The following is a 16,013-nucleotide window of genomic DNA, read 5'->3' on the forward strand; positions in this document are numbered from 1 at the left end:
TGACAAGGATGCATATTATCTCCCTATCTGTTCAACTTCTATACAGAGTATGTCATAAGGAAAGCTGGATTAGATCTAGAAGAAGGTGGAGTGAAAATTGGTGGGAGGAACATTAACAATTTGAGATGTGCAGGTGACACCACGTTACTAGCAGAAAATAGTGAAGACTTGAAACGACTACTGATGAAGGTTAAAGGAGAAAGCGCCAAAGCAGGATTGCAGCTAAACATGAAGAAGACAAAAGTAATGACTACTGAGGAATTACACAATTTTAAAGATGACAATGAGGAAATTGAAGTTGTTCAAGATTTTCTATTCCTTGGCTCAATCATCAGGCAAAAGGGAGACTGAAGTAAAGAAGTTTGATACTTGGAAGAGCAGCTATGAGGGAGCTAGGCCAGATCCTTAAAGATAAAGATGTCTCTCTGGGAAGCAAGATCAAGATAGTTGTTGGGGGTTTTCCGGGCTGTATTGCCGTGGTCTTGGCATTGTAGTTCCTGACGTTTCGCCAGCAGCTGTGGCTGGCATCTTCAGAGGTGTAGCACCAAAAGACAGAGATCTCTCAGTGTCACAGTGTGGAAAAGATGTAGGTCATTTGTATCTACTCAGGAGGGGTGGGGTTGAGCTGAGTCATTCTGTAAGAGTTTCCCAGGGTGTGGAATGCTAATGGCGGGAGGCTTCACTGTATCCTGAGGAGGTTCTTTTGCATATGGATTGGTGCTTGATGTGCTAATCTTCTCTGCAGGGCTATTGTCGGGTGTGGAGTGTTTTGTTGGCCTGGTGTTTTTCAGAACTGGAGCCCATGCTCTGTTCATTCTTAAGGTTTCTTCTTTCCTGTGGAAGTTTTGCTTATGCTTGTGAATTTCAATGGCTTCCCTGTGCAGTCTGACAAAGTAGTTGGAAGTGTTGTCCAGTATTTTGGTGTCCTGGAATAAGATACTGTGCCCTGTTTGAGTTAGGCTATGTTCAGCCACTGCTGATTTTTCAGGCTGTCCAAGTCTGCAGTGTCTTTCATGTTCTTTTATTCTTGTCTGGATGCTACGCTTTGTGGTCCCGATGTAAACTTGTCCACAGCTGCAGGGTATACGGTATACTCCTGCAGAGGTGAGGGGGTCTCTGCTGTCTTTTGCTGATCGTAGCATCTGTTGTATTTTTCGGGTGGGTCTGAATACTGCTTGAAGGTTATGCTTTTCCATAAGCTTTCCCATCTGATCAGTAATTCCTTTGATATATGGCAAAAACACTTTTCCTGTAGGTGACTGTTTTTCCTTGGTTGTTTGATTCATCCTGGGTTTGATTGCTCTTCGGATTTCATTTCTGGAGTAGCCATTTGCCTGAAGTGCGTGGTTTAGATGATTAATTTCCTCATTGAGAAAGCGCGGCTCACATATCCGTCTTGCACGATCCACTAATGTTTTCATTATGCCTCTTTTCTGTCGGGGGTGGTGATTGGAGTTTTTGTGTAAGTACCGATCAGTGTGAGTTGGTTTCCTGTAGACCTTGTGACCTAACTGAAAGTTTGCTTTGCGGATGACCAAGGTATCCAGGAATGAGAGTTTTCCCTCACTTTCTTTCTCCATTGTGAATTGTATGTTCAGGTGGATGTTGTTGAGATGATTCAAAAACTCCCTCAATTCTTCCTCCCCATGGCTCCAAATGATGAATGTATCATCCACAAACCGGAACCATACACTGGGTTTGTGGGGTGCTGATTCTAGAGCTGTTTTTTCAAAATGTTCCATGTAGAAGTTTGCTATAACTGGGCTGAGTGGGCTCCCCATGGCCACCCCATCCATCTGTTCATAGAATTCGTTGTCCCATTGGAAGTAACTGGTTGTCAGACAATGATGGAATAAGGCTGTTACATCCTCTGGGAAAATCTGATTAATCAGTGCAATAGTGTCTTTTACTGGAACCTTGGTAAACAGGGATACAACATCAAAACTGACAAGTATGTCTTGTGGATTGAGTTTCAGAGAACTGATTTTGTTGATGAAATCTGCTGAATCTTTGATGTAAGACGAGGTTTTCCCGATGTGGTCCTGCAGGAGATCTGCCAGATGTCTAGCTAATTCATATGTCGGTGAACCAATGGCACTCACAATGGGTCGGAGTGGGACTGAATCTTTATGTATTTTGGGGAGTCCATATAGTCTAGGTGGCTGTGCTTCAGTCTTGCATAGTTTTCTGTGCGTGTCGGGATGTAGTGAGGAATTCTTGATCAGCGCATTTGTTAGCCTGGTGATTTTGCAAGTGGGATCTCGTTTTAGTTTTTTGTAGGTGGAGGGGTCCAGGAGTTCCTTAATCTTCTTTTTGTATTCCTCCGTTTTCATGATCACTGTAGCATTGCCTTTATCAGCTGGTAGAATGATGATGTCTGGATCTGCATTGAGGGTCTTGATGGCATTTCTCTCCTTGCGTGTTATATTGCTGGTGGGAAGCTTTGCCTTTCGTAGAATCCTGGCTGTCTCAAGATCCTGTCTCAAGATCAAGATAATCCAAACTATGGTATTCCCCATTGCCATGTATGGATGTGAAAGTTGGACAGTGAAGAAAGCTGACAGGAAGAAAATTGATTCATTTGAAATGTGGTGCTGAAGGAGAGTTTTGCAGATACCATGGACGGCCAAAAAGATAAATGAGTGGGTTCTAGATCCAATCAAGCCTGAATTCTCCTTAGAAGCTAAAATGACTAAGGCTATCATACTTTGGTCATATCACGTGAAGACAAGACTCTCTGGAAAAGTCAATAATGCTAGGAAAAGTGGAAGGCAGTAGGAAAAGAGGAAGATCTAAAACGAGATGGCTGGACTCAATAAAAGGAGCCATATCCTCCAGTTTGCAGGATCTGAGCAAGTCTGTTAATTATAGGACGGTTTGGAGGTCTTCTCTTCATATGGTCGCCATAGCTCGGAGGCAATTTGACAACACATCTCACACACACGCACACACAAAACACATTCTTTCTCAACGACAGAGGGTTTTTTGTCTAACAACCTACATTGTTTCATTTACCAGCAAGTTGATACTTTTTAAAAACTTTGCTTGTCTGACAAGTTGGGCACAGCAAAATATATTACTTCAAATCTCTTTTACCAAATCTCTTTTACTAACAGTGGAGCCTTCCCATATGGCAAGAGCCTGGAAAGACTCCCTGTGCTGGGGAAAAAACTCAGTCTTAGCAGAACACATCAACATGCTCAAATCCTTTATCTTTGCACTCAGCAGACCCTGAAAAAAGAATTCAGTCTCACACCCAAAAACATAATCAAGGGATGGTCAAGTGTTAAACAGCTTTTTAGGAGTCTGCAGCCACAGGAGAAGAATAATATGTCTAATTCTGTGAATGGCCTAATCCAATCCACATCTGCTTGGAAATGAAAAACTTTGAAATCCGGTGTAATTTCCTTCCAAATAAACAGCTGGTTATAAGGGTATGATAAAGTAACAACAAACAGAAGACAAGGAACAAGGACAAGAAGCCAATGATGCATCCACACCATGAAAAACCTTTTTGCCTTTAACATGTCAGAAGACTTCACTCTAGTTTTTGCTGCAATAGCTGGCATAGCAACCTCCACTGCGATTTATTCCCCCGGGATGTAGGCAGAAGGAATTACATACATTCCTCTCTACCATCTGGTACCATGCAGCGCAGCAGCAAGCAGCGAGAGGCGGGCAGCCATGCAAATTAAGATACACCCAGAGCATTCTGGGAGCAAAAAGGAGGTGCAGATTGGGTCTCACTTTGCCCCCCAGGACATACCATCCAGTTATGAAGCATGGCACCGTAACTGATATGGTGTGCTGAGACCCCTGAAAGAAGTGTCGCTGTGGCCCCTGTGATCTGAGTGGCAGGTCACGGGAGAGGCCAGGAGGTGCCTGTGCTGTCTCAACTCATACTTACCTGGCAGGGGAGACACCATGATCACGAAGGTGGTTTTCCCAGGGTGAGGCTCATCCATTGCACTCCGGGTGTGCTGACCCCTGCGATTTCCCCAAATGCGGGAAACTCGACTGCATAATTTGTGGTAGTGGGGGACTGCGTTCGCGCTTTCCCCTGAGCATCCTGGTTCAATGATAGAATTTTCCTCTCTCTTCTTTCTCAAAGAAAGAGGATCTTTGTCTAACAGCTTCTCTTCTTTCACTTATTGGCAAGGCGATGCTTTTTAAAACTTTAGTTCCTTTTCTGACAACTTGGTTCTGATTCACGCAGCACTGTATCTCTGCCACTGGCGTGGAAAATCCGCACAAGCCCAGAGCACATGCAGAAATACATTGTGTTATTCTACTAACACTGGTGCCTTTCCTTAGGGCAAGAGCGTGAAAAACCTCCCTACTGCTGGGGGGAAACCTCATCCTTATGATCAAACCCTTCACATTTGTACTCAGCAGCCTTTGAAAAAGGAATTAAGTCTCACATTCAAAAATCAAAAAGAGTCCAGTAGCACCTTTAAGACTAACCAATTTTATTATAGCATAAGCTTTCGAGAATCAAGTTCTCTTCGTCAGATGCCTGATCAAAACTGGACTCTTTTTGATTTTGCTACTACAGACTAACACGGCTAACTCCTCTGAATCTATGACATTCAAAAATGTAATCCAGAGAGGTTCAAGCATCCCTGTCAAAGAGAGCTCTTTGACTCTTGAAAGTTCAGACCCTGGGTATCTAGTTGGTCCTTAAAGTGCTACTGGACCTGAATCTTACCATTCTAATCCAATTTGGGGATGACCTGATCCAGTCCAAGTATCCTTGGAACTAAATTTGTTTGAAATCCAGTGTAACTTCCTTCCAACTGTACATCTGGTGAGCTGTACTCCACGAAAGACATCTTTGCTTTCAACATGCCAAAAGACTCCCAGGCCAGTTTTTGCTGCACTAGACTAACACAGCAACCCCCTCTGCGATTTATTCTCCCAGAATGTGGACAGAAGGAAGTGCTTAAACTCCTCCCTGCTGTCTTGTAGCTCCAATGGAAAGTCTATTTAAGCAGACGCAGCATAGAAGGAAGCTGTGAGAGGCGGGCAAGCATGCAAATGAATGTACACGCAGAGCATTGTGGGAGCAAAAACGAGGTACAGATTGGGTCTTGCTCTGCCCCCGAGGACAGATCATCCAGTTTGGAGCACGGCAGTATAGCTGCTTTACTGGGCTGTGAGCCCTGCACAGAATTTCTCTGTGGCCCCTGTGAGCTGAGTGGCAGGTCACGGGAGAGGCCAGGAGGTGCCTGTGCTGTCTCAACTCATACTTACCTGGCAGGGGAGACACCATGATCACGAAGGTGGTTTTCCCAGGGTGAGGCTCATCCATTGCACTCCGGGTGTGCTGACCCCTGCGATTTCCCCAAATGCGGGAAACTCGACTGCATAATTTGTGGTAGTGGGGGACTGCGTTCGCGCTTTCCCCTGAGCATCCTGGTTCAATGATAGAATTTTCCTCTCTCTTCTTTCTCAGAGAAAGAGGTTCTTTGTCTAACAGCCTCTCTTCTTTCACTTATTGGCAAGGCAATGCTTTTTTAAAACTTTGACTGCTTGTCTGACAAGTTGGGCACAGCAAAATATATTACATTAAGTCTCTTCTACTAACAGTGGAGCCTTCTCATATGGCAAGAGCCTGAAAAAATTCCTTGTGCTGGGGCAAAGAACACATCCACGTGCTCAAACCCTTTGCGTTTGCATACAGAATATACAGAATAATCTGTATAATTCAATTTATGAATGACCCAGTGCAGTTCACATCTCCTTGGAACTAAATTCCTCGGAAATCCAGCATAATTTCCTTCCAAACATGTAGCTGGTATAAGGGTGTGATAAAGCACAAGCAAAGAGAAGGCAAGGAATGAAGAAGAGAACCAAATGATGCGTGAACGCCACAAAATACCTACTTGCCTTTAACATGCCGAGAGACTTCAGTCTCTTGGTTTTGCTGCAACAGACTCATACAGCTCCCCTTCTGGGATTTATGCCCCCAAGATGCGGCCTGAAGGAACTGCTTAAACGCCTCCCAGCTTTCTTGTAGCTTCAATGGAAAGTCTATTGAAGCAGATTCAGCATGGAAGGCAGGAGTGGGAGGCAAACAAGCATGTAAATGAACGTACATGCAGAGCATTGTGGGAGAAAAAACGAGGTACAGATTGGGTTTCGCATTGCCTCCCAGAACAGATCATCCAGTATGGAGCACGGCAGTATAGCTGCTTTATTGGGCTGTGAGCCCTGCACAGAATTTCTCTGTGGCCCCTGTGATCTGAGTGGCAGGTCACGGGAGAGGCCAGGAGGTGCCTGTGCTGTCTCAACTCATACTTACCTGGCAGGGGAGACACCATGATCATGAAGGTGGTTTTCCCAGGGTGAGGCTCATCCATTGCACTCCGGGTGTGCTGACCCCTGCGATTTCCCCAAATGCGGGAAACTCGACTGCATAATTTGTGGTAGTGGGGGACTGCGTTCGCGCTTTCCCCTGAGCGTCCTGGTTCAATGATAGAAGTTTCCTCTCTCTTCTTTCTCAAAGAAAGAGATCTTTGTCTACCAGCTTCTCTTATTTCACTTATTGGCAAGGTGATGCTTTTTTAAAACTTATAGATCCAGGGGAGTTAGCTGTGTTAGTCTGTAGTAGCAAAATCAAAAAGAGTCCAGTAGCACCTTTAAGACTAACCAATTTTATTGTAGCATAAGCTTTCGAGAATCAAGTTCTCTTCGTCAGATGCATGGTACAGAAACTGGTCTAATATAGAAGAGGAGGGGGGAGGAGGGGAGGAGAGAGAAGATGCAATTGGGGGGGAGAGGGAGGGTGCAACCAAAACATTCCTTTGCTAGTAAATGTAAACATCTCCTTTTGGTGTGAGGGTCAGTTGGCTTGGGTGAGGCTTCAAAGGAGCCAGGACGCCCCATTGTTTCAGGAATAGGCACTATCACAGTAGGAGTCTCAGGATACATGGACTCTATCCTCAGGCCCTATGCCACCAGCACACCCAGCTAGTTACGGGACACCACTGACTTCCTCAGGAAAATACAGTCCATTGACAACCTACCAGATGGCACCATCCTAGCAACCATGGATATGGAGGCTCTGTACACCAATATCCCACATGCAGATGGACTGCAAGCCATACGGAATATTATCCCGGACAAAACCACAGCACACCTCGCCGCTGAACTTTGTCACTTCGTACTCACTCACAATTACTTCGAATTTGGTGACAACTTATACCTACAGATTAATGGCACAGCCATGGGCACACGCATGGCACCACAATATGCTAACATATTCATGGCGGACTTGGAGCAACGCTTCCTCAGCTCCCATCCACTGGAACTACTACTATACTTAAGATTCCTGGATGACATCTTCATCATTTGGACCCATGGGAAGGAAGCCCTTGAGAGATTTCATCAGGACTTCAATAACTTTCACCTTACTATCAACCTAAGCCTGGACCACTCTACACAACAGGTACACTTCCTGGACACCACTGTACAACTACATAATGGACGAATAAATACCACCTTATACCGGAAACCAACAGACCGATACTCATATCTACATGCCTCCAGCTACCACCCTAAACATACCACTCGGTCTATTGTCTACAGCCAAGCCTTACGTTACAACCGTATCTGCTCCAATGCTCTCGACCGAGACTCACACTTAAGAGATTTACAACAAGCATTTTTGGGACTACAGTACCCACCAAATGAAGTGAAGAAACAAATCAACAGGGCCAGACTAGTACCCAGAAACAGTCTGCTCCAGGACAAACCTAAAGGAACTAACAACAGAACACTGCTGGTTGTCACCTATAGCTCCCAGCTCAAACCCATCCAACGTATCATCAGTGAGCTACAACACATCCTGGAAAATGATACCTCTCTCTCAGAAGCCCTGGGTGGAAGACCTTTCCTTGCCTACAGACAGCCCCCCAACCTTAAACGACTTCTCACTCACAATCATGAATCGGCCAGCAGAGTCACCAGCACAGGTACCAGGCCCTGCAATAGACCCAGATGCCAGCTGTGCCCCTATATCTACCCAGGGAATACAATTACAGGACCCAATGGCATCAACTACACTGTCTCTGGCTCTTACAGCTGCTCATCCTCCAATCTGATATATGCCCTCGTGCCAACAATGTCCTTATGCTCTGTACTTTGGACAAACCAGCCAACTTCTACGCAAAAGAATAAATGGACACAAATCTGACATTAGAAACGGAAACGTCCAGAAACCAGTGGGAGAACACTTCAATCTACCAGGACATTCCACCAAAGACTTAAAGGTCGCTGTGGTTCAACAGAAACCTTTCAAAAACAAAATCCAACGGGAGGCTGCTGAATTGGAATTCATATGCAAATTTGACTCTGTCCAGCTGGGACTGAATAGGGACTATGAATGGTTATGACATTATCACAGGTAACAGATTTCCTTTACAGAGGCGGGGTCTGGGGGAGCCCAGTGGCGCCTGGTGTGGGCTTTCAGGGACCACAGTTCTCTTTGTCAGATGCATCTGACGGGGAGAGCTGTGGTTATCGAAGGCTTATACTACATAGGAATTGGATGGTCTAGCTGTTTTACTGCTGCAAACTAACACGGCAAACTCCTTTGGAACCTCACCCAAGCCAACTGACCCCCACACCAAAAGGAGATGTTTACATTTACTAGCAAAGGAATGTTTTGGTTGCATCCTCCCTCTCCCCCCACAACTGCATCTTCTCTCTCCTCCCCTCCTCCCCCCTCCTCTTCTATATTTGACCAGTTTCTGTACCGTGCATCTGACGAAGAGAACTTGATTCTCGAAAGCCTATGGTACAATAAAATTGGTTAGTCTTAAAGGTGCTACTGGACACTTTTTGATTTTTTTAAAACTGACTGCTTGTCTGACAAGTTGGGCACAGCGAAATATATTACATTAAGTCTCTTCTACTAACAGTGGAGCCTTCTCATATGGCAAGAGCCTGAAAATACTCCCTGTGCTGGGGCAAAGAACACATCCACGTGCTCAAACCCTTTGCGTTTGCATACAGCCGACCCTGAAAAAAGAATTCAGACCCACACCCAAAAACGTAATCCAGGGATGGTCAGGTTTTAGATTGCTTTTTAGGAGTCTGCAGCCTCAGGAGAAGAATAATCTGTATAATTCAATTTATGAATGACCCAGTGCAGTTCACATCTCCTTGGAACTAAATTCCTCGGAAATCCAGCATAATTTCCTTCCAAACATGTAGCTGGTATAAGGGTGTGATAAAGCACAAGCAAAGAGAAGGCAAGGAATGAAGAAGAGAACCAAATGATGCGTGAACGCCACAAAATACCTACTTGCCTTTAACATGCCGAGAGACTTCAGTCTCTTGGTTTTGCTGCAGCAGACTCATACAGCTCCCCTTCTGGGATTTATGCCCCCAAGATGCGGCCTGAAGGAACTGCTTAAACGCCTCCCAGCTTTCTTGTAGCTTCAATGGAAAGTCTATTGAAGCAGATTCAGCATGGAAGGCAGGAGTGGGAGGCAAACAAGCATGTAAATGAACGTACATGCAGAGCATTGTGGGAGAAAAAAGGAGGTACAGATTGGGTTTCGCATTGCCTCCCAGGACAGATCATCCAGTTTGGAGCACGGCAGTATAGCTGCTTTACTGGGCTGTGAGCCCTGCACAGAATTTCTCTGTGGCCCCTGTGATCTGAGTGGCAGGTCACGGGAGAGGCCAGGAGGTGCCTGTGCTGTCTCAACTCATACTTACCTGGCAGGGGAGACACCATGATCACGAAGGTGGTTTTCCCAGGGTGAGGCTCATCCATTGCACTCCGGGTGTGCTGACCCCTGCGATTTCCCCAAATGCGGGAAACTCGACTGCATAATTTGTGGTAGTGGGGGACTGCGTTCGCGCTTTCCCCTGAGCATCCTGGTTCAATGATAGAATTTTCCTCAATAGAAAGAAAGGGAATTTCAAGCCATGGCTTGAGATGCTGAAAGATCAAAATGGTAAATACAGCATCTGATCAGGACAAAATGAAGATGGAAACAGCTATACAAAAGAGATGGAACCAGAAATCCTAGAGAGTGAAGTAAAAGTTGCACTCAAACTAATTGGGAGAAACAAAGCACCTGGAGTAGATGGAATGCCAATAGAGTTATTTCAAGCTACAGAAATGGAGCCCATCAGAATCTTAACAAGAATCTGTCCACAAATGTGGAAAACAAACAATGGCCCACAGACTGGAAATCCTCAGTCTACGTTCCAATTCCAAAAAAGGGGATGCTAAAGAGCTGCAGCAACTTTCAGACCATTGCATTAATGTCCCATGCAAGCAAAGTCATGCTCAAAATTCTATAACAAAGATTCTTACCATATATGGAATGAGAAATGCCAGATGGTCAAGCAGGATTCAGAAAAGGAAGACGCACCAAAGATCATGTTGCAAATTTACGATGGCTAATGGAACATACCAGGGAAGTTCAGAAGAAAATCAGCCTGTGTTTCATAGATTCCAGCAAAGATTACAACTGTGTGGATCATGAAAAGCTATGGATAGTGTTAAAAGAAATGGAGGTGCCACAACATCTGATTGTTTTGATGCGCAACATGTACTATGGAAAAGAGGTTACTGTCAGGACAGAATATGGGGTAACAGAATGGTTCCTGACAAGGATGCATATTATCTCCCTATCTGTTCAACTTCTATACAGAGTATGTCATAAGGAAAGCTGGATTAGATCTAGAAGAAGGTGGAGTGAAAATTGGTGGGAGGAACATTAACAATTTGAGATGTGCAGGTGACACCACGTTACTAGCAGAAAATAGTGAAGACTTGAAACGACTACTGATGAAGGTTAAAGGAGAAAGCGCCAAAGCAGGATTGCAGCTAAACATGAAGAAGGCAAAAGTAATGACTACTGAGGAATTACACAATTTTAAAGATGACAATGAGGAAATTGAAGTTGTTCAAGATTTTCTATTCCTTGGCTCAATCATCAGGCAAAAGGGAGACTGAAGTAAAGAAGTTTGATACTTGGAAGAGCAGCTATGAGGGAGCTAGGCCAGATCCTTAAAGATAAAGATGTCTCTCTGGGAAGCAAGATCAAGATAATCCAAACTATGGTATTCCCCATTGCCATGTATGGATGTGAAAGTTGGACAATGAAGAAAGCTGACAGGAAGAAAATTGATTCATTTGAAATGTGGTGCTGAAGGAGAGTTTTGCAGATACCATGGACGGCCAAAAAGATAAATGAGTGGGTTCTAGATCAAATCAAGCCTGAATTCTCCTTAGAAGCTAAAATGACTAAGGCTATCATACTTTGGTCATATCACGTGAAGACAAGACTCTCTGGAAAAGTCAATAATGCTAGGAAAAGTGGAAGGCAGTAGGAAAAGAGGAAGATCTAAAACGAGATGGCTGGACTCAATAAAAGGAGCCATATCCTCCAGTTTGCAGGATCTGAGCAAGTCTGTTAATTATAGGACGGTTTGGAGGTCTTCTCTTCATATGGTCGCCATAGCTCGGAGGCAATTTGACAACACATCTCACACACACACACGCACACACAAAACACATTCTTTCTCAACGACAGAGGGTTTTTTGTCTAACAACCTACATTGTTTCATTTACCAGCAAGTTGATACTTTTTAAAAACTTTGCTTGTCTGACAAGTTGGGCACAGCAAAATATATTACTTCAAATCTCTTTTACCAAATCTCTTCTACTAACAGTGGAGCCTTCCCATATGGCAAGAGCCTGGAAAGACTCCCTGTGCTGGGGAAAAAACTCAGTCTTAGCAGAACACATCAACATGCTCAAATCCTTTATCTTTGCACTCAGCAGACCCTGAAAAAAGAATTCAGTCTCACACCCAAAAACATAATCAAGGGATGGTCAAGTGTTAAACAGCTTTTTAGGAGTCTGCAGCCACAGGAGAAGAATAATATGTCTAATTCTGTGAATGGCCTAATCCAATCCACATCTGCTTGGAAATGAAAAACTTTGAAATCCGGTGTAATTTCCTTCCAAATAAACAGCTGGTTATAAGGGTATGATAAAGTAACAACAAACAGAAGACAAGGAACAAGGACAAGAAGCCAATGATGCATCCACACCATGAAAAACCTTTTTGCCTTTAACATGTCAGAAGACTTCACTCTAGTTTTTGCTGCAATAGCTGGCATAGCAACCTCCACTGCGATTTATTCCCCCGGGATGTAGGCAGAAGGAATTACATACATTCCTCTCTACCATCTGGTACCATGCAGCGCAGCAGCAAGCAGCGAGAGGCGGGCAGCCATGCAAATTAAGATACACCCAGAGCATTCTGGGAGCAAAAAGGAGGTGCAGATTGGGTCTCACTTTGCCCCCCAGGACATACCATCCAGTTATGAAGCATGGCACCGTAACTGATATGGTGTGCTGAGACCCCTGAAAGAAGTGTCGCTGTGGCCCCTGTGATCTGAGTGGCAGGTCACGGGAGAGGCCAGGAGGTGCCTGTGCTGTCTCAACTCATACTTACCTGGCAGGGGAGACACCATGATCACGAAGGTGGTTTTCCCAGGGTGAGGCTCATCCATTGCACTCTGGGTGTGCTGACCCCTGCGATTTCCCCAAATGCGGGAAACTCGACTGCATAATTTGTGGTAGTGGGGGACTGCGTTCGCGCTTTCCCCTGAGCATCCTGGTTCAATGATAGAATTTTCCTCTCTCTTCTTTCTCAAAGAAAGAGGATCTTTGTCTAACAGCTTCTCTTCTTTCACTTATTGGCAAGGCGATGCTTTTTAAAACTTTAGTTCCTTTTCTGACAACTTGGTTCTGATTCACGCAGCACTGTATCTCTGCCACTGGCGTGGAAAATCCGCACAAGCCCAGAGCACATGCAGAAATACATTGTGTTATTCTACTAACACTGGTGCCTCCCCTTAGGGCAAGAGCGTGAAAAATCTCCCTACTGCTGGGGGGAAACCTCATCCTTATGATCAAACCCTTCACATTTGCACTCAGCAGCCTTTGAAAAAGAAATTAAGTCTCACATTCAAAAATGTAATCCAGAGAGGTTCATGCATCCCTGTCAAAGAGAGCTCTTTGACTCTTGAAAGTTCAGACCCTGGGTATCTAGTTGGTCCTTAAAGTGCTACTGGACCTGAATCTTACCATTCTAATCCAATTTGGGGATGACCTGATCCAGTCCAAGTATCCTTGGAACTAAATTTGTTTGAAATCCAGTGTAACTTCCTTCCAACTGTACATCTGGTGAGCTGTACTCCACGAAAGACATCTTTGCTTTCAACATGCCAAACGACTCTCAGGCCAGTTTTTGCTGCACTAGACTAACACAGCAACCCCCTCTGCGATTTATGCTCCCAGAATGTGGACAGAAGGAAGTGCTTAAACTCCTCCCTGCTGTCTTGTAGCTCCAATGGAAAGTCTATTTAAGCAGACGCAGCATAGAAGGAAGCTGTGAGAGGCGGGCAAGCATGCAAATGAACGTACACGCAGAGCATTGTGGGAGCAAAAACGAGGTACAGATTGGGTCTTGCTCTGCCTCCCAGGACAGATCATCCAGTTTGGAGCACGGCAGTATAGCTGCTTTACTGGGCTGTGAGCCCTGCACAGAATTTCGCTGTGGCCCCTGTGATCTGAGTGGCAGGTCACGGGAGAGGCCAGGAGGTGCCTGTGCTGTCTCAACTCATACTTACCTGGCAGGGGAGACACCATGATCACGAAGGTGGTTTTCCCAGGGTGAGGCTCATCCATTGCACTCCGGGTGTGCTGACCCCTGCGATTTCCCCAAATGCGGGAAACTCGACTGCATAATTTGTGGTAGTGGGGGACTGCGTTCGCGCTTTCCCCTGAGCATCCTGGTTTAATGATAGAATTTTCCTCAATAGAAAGAAAGGGAATTTCAAGCCATGGCTTGAGATGCTGAAAGATCAAAATGGTAAATACAGCATCTGATCAGGACAAAATGAAGATGGAAACAGCTATACAAAAGAGATGGAACCAGAAATCCTAGAGAGTGAAGTAAAAGTTGCACTCAAACTAATTGGGAGAAACAAAGCACCTGGAGTAGATGGAATGCCAATAGAGTTATTTCAAGCTACAGAAATGGAGCCCATCAGAATCTTAACAAGAATCTGTCCACAAATGTGGAAAACAAACAATGGCCCACAGACTGGAAATCCTCAGTCTACGTTCCAATTCCAAAAAAGGGGTTGCTAAAGAGCTGCAGCAACTTTCAGACCATTGCATTAATGTCCCATGCAAGCAAAGTCATGCTCAAAATTCTATAACAAAGATTCTTACCATATATGGAATGAGAAATGCCAGATGGTCAAGCAGGATTCAGAAAAGGAAGACGCACCAAAGATCATGTTGCAAATTTACGATGGCTAATGGAACATACCAGGGAAGTTCAGAAGAAAATCAGCCTGTGTTTCATAGATTCCAGCAAAGATTACAACTGTGTGGATCATGAAAAGCTATGGATAGTGTTAAAAGAAATGGAGGTGCCACAACATCTGATTGTTTTGATGCGCAACATGTACTATGGAAAAGAGGTTACTGTCAGGACAGAATATGGGGTAACAGAATGGTTCCTGACAAGGATGCATATTATCTCCCTATCTGTTCAACTTCTATACAGAGTATGTCATAAGGAAAGCTGGATTAGATCTAGAAGAAGGTGGAGTGAAAATTGGTGGGAGGAACATTAACAATTTGAGATGTGCAGGTGACACCACGTTACTAGCAGAAAATAGTGAAGACTTGAAACGACTACTGATGAAGGTTAAAGGAGAAAGCGCCAAAGCAGGATTGCAGCTAAACATGAAGAAGGCAAAAGTAATGACTACTGAGGAATTACACAATTTTAAAGATGACAATGAGGAAATTGAAGTTGTTCAAGATTTTCTATTCCTTGGCTCAATCATCAGGCAAAAGGGAGACTACAGTAAAGAAGTTTGATACTTGGAAGAGCAGCTATGAGGGAGCGAGGCAAGATCCTTAAAGATAAAGATGTCTCTCTGGGAAGCAAGATCAAGATAATCCAAACTATGGTATTCCCCATTGCCATGTATGGATGTGAAAGTTGGACAATGAAGAAAGCTGACAGGAAGAAAATTGATTCATTTGAAATGTGGTGCTGAAGGAGAGTTTTGCAGATACCATGGATGGCCAAAAAGATAAATGAGTGGGTTCTAGATCAAATCAAGCCTGAATTCTCCTTAGAAGCTAAAATGACTAAGGCTATCATACTTTGGTCACATCACGTGAAGACAAGACTCTCTGGAAAAGTCAATAATGCTAGGAAAAGTGGAAGGCAGTAGGAAAAGAGGAAGATCTAAAACGAGATGGCTGGACTCAATAAAAGGAGCCATATCCTCCAGTTTGCAGGATCTGAGCAAGTCTGTTAATTATAGGACGGTTTGGAGGTCTTCTCTTCATATGGTCGCCATAGCTCGGAGGCAATTTGACAACACATCTCACACACACACACGCACACACAAAACACATTCTTTCTCAACGACAGAGGGTTTTTTGTCTAACAACCTACATTGTTTCATTTACCAGCAAGTTGATACTTTTTAAAAACTTTGCTTGTCTGACAAGTTGGGCACAGCAAAATATATTACTTCAAATCTCTTTTACCAAATCTCTTCTACTAACAGTGGAGCCTTCCCATATGGCAAGAGCCTGGAAAGACTCCCTGTGCTGGGGAAAAAACTCAGTCTTAGCAGAACACATCAACATGCTCAAATCCTTTATCTTTGCACTCAGCAGACCCTGAAAAAAGAATTCAGTCTCACACCCAAAAACATAATCAAGGGATGGTCAAGTGTTAAACAGCTTTTTAGGAGTCTGCAGCCACAGGAGAAGAATAATATGTCTAATTCTGTGAATGGCCTAATCCAATCCACATCTGCTTGGAAATGAAAAACTTTGAAATCCGGTGTAATTTCCTTCCAAATAAACAGCTGGTTATAAGGGTATGATAAAGTAACAACAAACAGAAGACAAGGAACAAGGACAAGAAGCCAAT

At 44.2% G+C, this 16,013-nt stretch overlaps 6 non-coding genes across 6 annotated transcripts; all 6 read left to right on the forward strand.

Moving 5' to 3' along the window:
• Positions 1 to 3,899: 3,899 nt before the first annotated feature.
• On the forward strand, positions 3,900 to 4,063 carry LOC129341768 (U1 spliceosomal RNA). The gene has a single exon (XR_008598148.1). It is a non-coding gene; the product is annotated as a U1 spliceosomal RNA (small nuclear RNA).
• Positions 4,064 to 5,245: 1,182 nt separating this feature from the next.
• LOC129341769 (U1 spliceosomal RNA) lies at positions 5,246 to 5,409 on the forward strand. The gene has a single exon (XR_008598149.1). It is a non-coding gene; the product is annotated as a U1 spliceosomal RNA (small nuclear RNA).
• An 887-nt stretch (positions 5,410 to 6,296) lies between these two features.
• Positions 6,297 to 6,460, forward strand: LOC129341761 (U1 spliceosomal RNA). The gene has a single exon (XR_008598141.1). It is a non-coding gene; the product is annotated as a U1 spliceosomal RNA (small nuclear RNA).
• Positions 6,461 to 9,721: 3,261 nt separating this feature from the next.
• Positions 9,722 to 9,885, forward strand: LOC129341770 (U1 spliceosomal RNA). The gene has a single exon (XR_008598150.1). It is a non-coding gene; the product is annotated as a U1 spliceosomal RNA (small nuclear RNA).
• Positions 9,886 to 12,483: 2,598 nt separating this feature from the next.
• On the forward strand, positions 12,484 to 12,647 carry LOC129341774 (U1 spliceosomal RNA). Its single transcript, XR_008598153.1, has one exon. It is a non-coding gene; the product is annotated as a U1 spliceosomal RNA (small nuclear RNA).
• A 1,016-nt stretch (positions 12,648 to 13,663) lies between these two features.
• Positions 13,664 to 13,827, forward strand: LOC129341771 (U1 spliceosomal RNA). Its single transcript, XR_008598151.1, has one exon. It is a non-coding gene; the product is annotated as a U1 spliceosomal RNA (small nuclear RNA).
• Positions 13,828 to 16,013: the final 2,186 nt, after the last annotated feature.

Source organism: Eublepharis macularius, chromosome 13 (genome assembly GCF_028583425.1).
Source record: "Eublepharis macularius isolate TG4126 chromosome 13, MPM_Emac_v1.0, whole genome shotgun sequence".
Lineage (NCBI taxonomy): Eukaryota > Metazoa > Chordata > Lepidosauria > Squamata > Eublepharidae > Eublepharis > Eublepharis macularius.